This window comes from Ursus arctos, unplaced genomic scaffold (genome assembly GCF_023065955.2).
Source record: "Ursus arctos isolate Adak ecotype North America unplaced genomic scaffold, UrsArc2.0 scaffold_18, whole genome shotgun sequence".
NCBI lineage: Eukaryota > Metazoa > Chordata > Mammalia > Carnivora > Ursidae > Ursus > Ursus arctos.
In genome coordinates, this window is record NW_026622852.1 from 55,894,650 (window position 1) to 55,902,813 (window position 8,164).

Below are 8,164 nucleotides of genomic sequence, written 5' to 3' on the forward strand. Positions count from 1 at the left end.
GGATGGTAAACCACTTGTTTAAAGCGCACGGTTTGGTGTGTTTTGACGTACGTACGCAGCCAGGAAATCATCACGTCGACACATCTCCACCACCACAAGTTCCCTTGGGCCCCTTTGTCACCCTCCTTCCCCCCCTCCCCCAGCCCCAGGCACCCGCTGATCTGTCACGGTAGATCCCTTCACATTTTCTAGAATTTTATATAAATTGACCCCCATGTCATGTGCTCTTTGACCTCTTCCATTCAGCCTGCTGCTTTTGAGATTCAGAAGGGTTGAGTGTATCAGCAATTCCTGGACTCTCGGCCCTTCCTCCATCTTCAAAGAGCATCCCTCCAGCGGCCCTCCCGCCTCCCTCTTCTGAGGACTTGTGATTATGATGGACCCGCCCAGATGACCCAGGACGATCTCCCGACGTCAAGACCTTTGCCTTCATCCTCGGATCTGCAAAGCCGAGTAAGGGAATGATCAGAGGTTCCGGGGGTTAGGACAGGGACATCTTTAGGGAGCCATTACTCTGTCTGTTATGGTTACGAGGAACATCTGTGTCGAGTACTTGTGTGGCCGTATGCTTGAGTTTATCTAGGGGGAGGGTACTTAGGCCATAGGTAAGTGTAGGGTTAACGTTTTAAGAAACTGCTAAAATGATTTCCAAAGTGGTTGTGCCATTTCACATTCCTGCCAGCAGTGTGTGAGAGGTCCTGGGGCTCGATGTCCTTGGGATGGCAGGTTGTTTTTTGTTGTTTTTTTAAAAGTAATTTGAGGGGCGCCTGGGTGGCTCAGTTTGTTGGGTGTCTGCCTTCAGCTCAGGTCATGATCTCAGGGTCCTGGGATCGAGCCCCATGTCGGGCTCTCTGCTCAGCGGGGAGTCTGCTTCTCCCTCTCCCTCTGCCCACCCCCCCCCCCCCGCTCTCTCGAGCATGCTCTCTCAAATAAACAAATAAAATCTTTTTAAAAAATAGATGTACTGATACCCAGTGGAAGTTTGCCACCCATCAGCTATACCACATGCAAATGGTAATTTTTTTAGTTTTTTTATTTTATTTTATTTTATTTTATTTTATTTTATTTTATTTTATTTATTTATTTGTCAGAGAGACAGAGCACAAGGAGGGGGAGCGGCAGGTAGAGGAGAAGCAGGCTCCCTGCTGAGCAAGGAGCCCAGTGTGGGGCTCGATCCCAGGGCCCTGGGAGCATGACCGGAGCCAAAGGCAGCCGCTTAAGCGACTGAGCTCCTCAGGAGTCCTGTTTTTTAAACAAAGGGAAGAATTCCCCCACATAGGAAATGAAACTCTTAGGACTCAACCCCCGTGCTTTGGCGTATTCTGCGACAACATTAAGGGCCCAAATACCTTCGACTTCACTTTCTCCTGAAGTTTTTTACACCGTGAGCGGATTTCAGAATGACTTTTCCCCAAGCCCAGGTACGATGGGTCCTTATTGTTCTCTGACCTGGGACACAGCGTTTTCTTCCCTGCTGCGGTCTATTAATGTGCTTTCCCAGCAGTTGGTTCTTCACCCGTCTGAAGGCGATCGTTACACACTCTGCGACGTATTTTGCCAACTTCTGATTGCAAAAGACTTGAGATTATCAAATGCTGGAGCAGGAGCAGGGAAACCGCAGCCTCTGGTCTAAATCTGGCCCACTGCCTATTTTTTTTTTTTAAGATTTTATTTATTTGTTTAACAGAGATAGAGACAGCCAGCGAGAGAGGGAACACAAGCAGGGGGAGTGGGAGAGGAAGAAGCAGGCTCATAGCAGAGGAGCCTGATGTGGGGCTCGAACCCAGAACGCTGGGATCACGCCCTGAGCCGAAGGCAGATGCTTAACCGCTGTGCCACCCAGGCGCCCCTGCCTATTTTTGTAAGTAAAGTTCTTTCGGAGCCCGGCCACCCTCATAGGTTGATTATTTATTGTCTGTAGTGTTTGCGCGCTGTAATAGCAGAGTGAAGCACCTGCCATGAGTCCACACGACCCTCCAAGTCTAAAATATTTACTATCTGGCCCTTTTTTTGGCCAATCCCTAACAGCCAGAGTCATTTGGCCTTTTGTAAAAAGGAATCTCCAACTTATATTGCAAGGAATACTTCCCTGCTAACTAGTAGGTAAGTACATACGTAAACTGCTTATCTGCTAGTCAATCTTCCAGCAATAACCACCTTCAAATCATATTCTTGGCGTGCCTGCCTGGCTCAGTCAGCAGAGCATGCGACTCTTAATCTTGGGGTTGTGGGTTCAGGCCCCACATTGGGTGTAGAGATTACTTAAAAATAAAATCTTTTTTTTTTTTTTTTTTTTTGAGAGAGAGAGGGTGGGAGGGGGAGAGGGAGAGAGAGAATCTTAAGCAGTCTCCACACCCTGCACAGAGCCCCAGGCAGGGCTCAGTCTCACAATACTGACAACATGAACTGAGCTGAAATGAAGAGTCAAATGCTTAACCAACTGAGCCACCCAGGCGCCCCCAAAATAAAATCTTTTAAAAAATCATATTTTTTATAAGATTTATTTATTTATTTGAGAGAGAGAGAGTTGAGGGTGGGGAAGGAAAAAAATCATATTCTTAAACCAGAAGTAAAGGGGGGGAAAAAGATCTCTGGGAGCAAGAAATCACTGTCACAGGGCGCCTGGGTGGCACAGTCGTTAAGCATCTGCCTTCGGCTCAGGGCGTGATCCCAGCGTTCTGGGATCGAGCCCCACATCAGGCTCCTCCGCTAGGAGCCTGCTTCTTCCTCTCCCACTCCCCCTGCTTGTGTTCCCTCTCTCGCTGGCTGTCTCTCTCTGCCAAATAAACAAATAAAATCTTAAAAAAAAAAAAAAGAAATCACTGTCACAAAGATCTTATGCTAAATTATAGTATCTTTTTATTTATTTGTTTATTCGTAAAGATTTTATTTATTTATTTATTTGACAGAGAGAGAGAGAGCACAAGCAGGCATAGCGGCAAAAGAGGCAGAGGGAGAAGCAGACTCCCTGCTGAGCACGGAGCCAGACTCGGGGCCTGATCCCAGGACCCCAAGATCATGACCTGAGCTGAAGGCAGATGCTAAACCGACTGAGCCACCCAGGCGCCCCTATAATAGCTTTTAAAAATACAATTAATAGGGGCACTTGGGTGGCTCAGTCGGTTAAGTGTCTGCCCTGGCTCAGGTCATGATCCCAGAGGCCCAGGATCGAACCCCTCATGGGGCTCCCTGCTCAGCAGGGAGTCTGCTTCTCCCTCTGCCCCTCACCCGGCTCATGTTCTCTCTCAAATAAATAAAAACTTCAAAAAATAAATAAAAGTACAATTCATAATAAACTAACTTGGTTTCCTAGCCCAAAGCATTTTATCAGCCACACTGATGGGGACAGGGGTGGAGACGGTCAGGTTGCAGAAAACCATTATTTGAGACAGACTATGGCTACAGGTCTGGCAGCCCGATAGGAAGGTAATAGTAATCCAAAAAATAAGACAGAATTCTATTAAAGCACAGGACGATAATAAATATTAATAATGGTGTTAAGCGATCAGGAAAAGATTAACTATGTCCAAGATTCTCTATTTAAAGACATTTTTAAAAAATAAGATTGCTAAAAACACACAAAAACATCGGGGCGCCTGGTTGGTTGGCTCGGTTGGTTAAGCATCTGACTCTTGATCTCTGCTCAGGTCTTGCGGAACCCACCTAAAAACAAAACCGAACAAAACAACTTTGGAATTTAAAGGGCTCTTTTCGGTGATCTGGAAAGCTAATTTATGGGCAAGAATTAGTATTATCCTTATGACGTTGTTTTGAAATGGCCTGTCAGATTCACAAACCGTGTTGTAACTTGTTACCACTTAACTGGTCAGGGTGGATAGAGCTCCTGGGATTAAAAACCTTCACATTTTATAATATTTCTCATTCATTACTGTCAATGATCTTCTTACTGGACCCATTTTGAGAAGGCAAATACTGATATTTTAGCTTCTATTGGGATCACACCAAACGCACTACGGCATAGAGACCATCGTTCTTTGCCAGAGCCCGTCCCTGGGTGCCATCTCGGGGAGGGCGTCGGTGTAGCCTAATGACTGGAAGTAGAGGACCCGTTGTCAGTTGCTTCAGTTCGAACCCTAGCTATGTCATTTACTCGCTGGGCTAATAGCTCGACTCGTCTAGCTCCATGCCCTCCTTTCTGAAGTGGGAGTGATAATAGTATCTACTTCATAGGATTATTGCAAGGATTTAACGAACTAATGCACGCAAAGCACTTGCCAAGTGCCTGGATGCACACGGAGAGGATTAGCTGCTTGCGTGGTTGGTACTAGTTACCATTACTAATACTGCAGCACGCATGCCCCCTGCTGGTTCTGAAGAACACAGTGAACTTTCTATTCAGCAGCTTGGCCTAAGTAAAAATTCTGTCATTTTTGGGTAATCCTCTACGGACAGAATAATCTTGTGTGTTTTTACCACCCCAGATCAACGTTAACGATCTGGAATGCTCTTAATGACCTGATTTGGCAGTATTTTCAAGGGGACTCTAAGGCAGAACGCAGTTCAGGTCGCCTTCCAGGGCTCCCCTTTATATGCATAAGCCTCATTGTTTCCATGGGGTCCCTTGGAGATTCCATCATGAAAGTGACCGACTTAGGGGACTTCGCCTCTCAGTACCATCAGCTCTGCTACCCTTGTTCAACAGCAGAGGGTAGTCTCGCAGGGATTTTCACTAGACAGAACAGCGAGCTTCAGCTTATTAATAAATATAATCAAGAGGCATCACACGTAGGGTCTACCATCATCTTTTCCTGTGGCTTTATCTCTGCTAACATGGAACTTGCCCAATTTTCTGGCTGCTGCTGTGGCCATTCTTGCCCGTGCCTGTCTTAATCACGCAGCAAGCACACTGCGAGTCATGGAGAACTTCCAGGAGGCCTGTGGAAAACCTCCTCTCAGAAAGTCAGTCCAGGCTCCCCTGGGCCTCAGGCGTGTCACAGATAAAAATCTTGAGGCAGAAAAACATTTGGTTTTTTTGTAGTGATGGATTTCTGGCGAGTCTTTCGCATAACTTCTTCAACAACTTCGGGACAATCTTTGCAGATAAGCTCACTCCCACAGATGCTCTTTCTTCTTCTAGAAGAATTACGTCTGGGGCAGGGTATATTTGCCCACGGGTCACAGAGCTTCTGCTAGAAGCTGAGAGCAGGTTTCTGCTGGTCACGTTTCTCCTGGATCCTGCGCCCTTGGGCCCCTGTCTTCAATTCCCCACCCCGCGACCCCGCCCCCCCTGCTCCCGAGGCGGGTGTGTAGGCTGAGAGGCTCGCTGTCAGCAATCAGGTTTCTGATGCGTCTCTTCCAGTTTCCTTGCTCGTGAACCTGTGTGTGCAAATTCTTCTGCCGCAGACACTCCACCTCTTCGGTCAGATTCAATTTCCTGCAACTGCTCCTGACGGGTCGTGTGCATCTGCTGGAGCAGAAGCCTCCGATCCTGGCTTCCGAACCCGTAATGGGGTCCCCCTGGGGACCGTGCTGGATGTCCTCTGTCCACGACGACACCTTGCGCCATCGCCATCTCCTCCACCAGACGTCCCACCAGCATCTCCGCGGGTCCTTCGCAGGCCAGCGGCCACATCCCGCCTCGCCTGCGGCCCCGGCCCTCCCAGCCCCTCAGGCCTCGCTGCGTGACCTGCCCCCAGACCCCTGGGGCCCGGGGCTCGCCTCGCGCCGCCCTACCGCTAGCACCCGGAAGCGAGAGCCGCCACCTGAAGCTAGCGGACCCCACGGGTCGCAGCCTCCCAGACGTAGCTTGGCAAACCCCACCCCCCGCAGAACTTCAGCCAATCGAGGCTGGCCGCCGGACGAGAGGCGGGGATTCCGTCCAATCGTGTCCCTCTGACGATGGGGGCTCGCCCAATCGCGGAGTGAAGCAGCCAATAACGCCTCCAGGAGAAACAAGTAAGGCGGGGGAAAGGGAAGGGGTGTGGCCACAAGGCCCCGCCTTCCACTCTGCGAAGCAGAGGTTGTGCGCCTGCGTGAGGGAGCCTGGGGCAATAAGGATGGGGTGGTACCTAAGGTCGGGGTCCATTCCTCATCCATTCTTTGCGTGTATCTTTTAAAACTGCCTGTGCACACTGAGAGACCTAGTTTATTTATTTATTTTTATTTTTTAGAGAGTTGGGAGGGGCAGAGGGAGAGAGAATCCCAAGCAGTCTACCCGCCCTGGGGCTGGATCTCAGCACCCCGAGGCCATGCATGACCTGAGCCAAAATCAGAGCCTCCCAGGCCCCAGGGGGAGCTAGTTTAATTAAAACTAAACTTAACCACCCTGATCCACTACCCAAGCACTCACTGCACGTGACACCTTCTATTTGTTTTTTCTAAAAAGAAAGAAAAAAACACGGCACATTAAATTGTACTAATATGTATTATACAGATCGATCCTCAGCCAAGTGAAGGCGCCAGGGTCAATCTGTGACACATATTAGTGAAGTTTAATATCTGATTTTTTTTTTAGAGAATAAAGATAAGCATAAATAGAAGGATTATATTTATTCCCCTTGCACCTCCAGGGACCAGCTTGCATCGTCCCCAGAGTACTAGCACCTCACTTCAGAAACTCTGCCTTAGAACAGTTTTTGTTGTCTGTAAAGAAGTAGGAAGGGGGCAAATGTGTACTTAGACGCTGGAAACAGACCACCTGGGTTGGAGCGCTGTGTCTGCCAGGTCCCTGCTGAGTGATCTCAGCTAAGTCACAAGCTCTCAGTGCAACTTCCTTATCTTTAAAATAAGGGTATTAGCAGTTATCTCGTAGGGTTTTTTGTGAGGATCAAATGAGTTAATATGGAAGTGCTTAGAACAACGCGCAACCTAAGTCAGCACTTAATCAAGGACAATGATGTTGAGTGGGTGGGTGTAGTCTCAGAGCAGGCAGGGGCTCCCTAGTGTCCTCTGTCCTTACTTCTTTTGGATTTCAGGCTTTGAGTTGAAAAGATCAGGTTTCACATTGATTCAGCAAGCATGAGCCTTTCACCTCATAAAATTTACTAAAACTTCCTGAGCCTCAGGGGCACCTGGGTGGCTCAGTCAGTTAAGCATCTGATGTAGACTCAGGTTATGATCCGGGAGTCCTGGGATCGAGCCCCAAGTAGGGCTCCTGGCTCAGCGGGGAGTCAGCTTGTCCCTCTCCCTCCGCCTCTTCCCCCAGCTTGTGCACTCTCTTGCACTGTCTCTTACATAAATAAATGAATATTTGAGAGAGCCCAAACTGGGGGTGGGGGAGGAGTGGCAGAGGAAGAAGATCTCAGGACCCTGAGATCATGACCTGAACGCAATCAAGAGCTTAACTGACGGAGCCACCCTGGTGCCCCTACATAGTCATTTCTATTATTATTGTACTATTATTATTGTTTTGTGAGGACATTTTAAATGTGTTCACACACTGCTGCTCGACGAGATTGTAAACCCTTCCTGGGCTCTGTGTCTTTTCTGGGCCCTCCCGCAGCCCTGTGCCTCACGTTCACAGAGCCCAGTTCTTCCAGCAGTACCTGTGGAATGACAAGAATGGTAAGTATCTATAGGTAGGTGCAAAAGCTGTTTTCTACTTCATTGCATTCTCATCCCACCTCTTTCTATTTTTTTTAAAATTTATTTACTTATTTTTTAAGTAAGCTCTACACCCAGCATTGGGGCTTGAACTCACAATCCAGAGACCAAGAAGACCTGGAGACCAAGAGTTGCATGCTTATCCAACTGGGCCAGCCAGGTCCCCCCTCTTTTCTCCTTTTTTATGGATTCCTTTGTTCATCCATTCACTCATTGATTTAGCAATCATCTATTGAGCTCCTACTCTGTGCCGGGCGCTGTATGAGACTCAGAGATACAACTCTGAACATGCAAACACCATCCCAGTCCAGGGGGGATCTTACAGTCTAATGGGGCGAGTAAGACAAGCCAACACTGTTACGGGTATAAAACACTGCTCCATGAGCTTCATGAATGTTCTATCTGTCTTGTGAGCCATGGCATCCCTGGTCCTGGTGCTGACCAAGCAAGAGAGGTAAGAAGACTGGTGCTCCGGCAGTCTGGAGGTGGGCACCCACGGGGAAGGGCTCTTAAAGGAAGTGACATCCAAGCTGAGGCCAGAGGGTTGAGTAGGATTCACTCAGGCAAAGGAGCTTGTGTGGGCAAGGGGGGCGTTTATTCC

At 48.4% G+C, this 8,164-nt stretch overlaps 1 long non-coding RNA gene across 1 annotated transcript in view; it reads left to right on the top strand.

Annotated features, from left to right (window-relative positions):
• LOC123001895 (uncharacterized) overlaps window positions 1–7,528 on the top strand; it is a 30,800-nt gene extending 23,272 nt beyond the window's left edge. The window contains exons 5-7 of the long non-coding RNA XR_008959837.1: window positions 247–453; window positions 5,365–5,916; window positions 7,463–7,528. This is a non-coding gene — a long non-coding RNA (uncharacterized LOC123001895). The remainder of the gene's footprint in view (window positions 1–246; window positions 454–5,364; window positions 5,917–7,462) is intronic.
• Window positions 7,529–8,164: the final 636 nt, after the last annotated feature.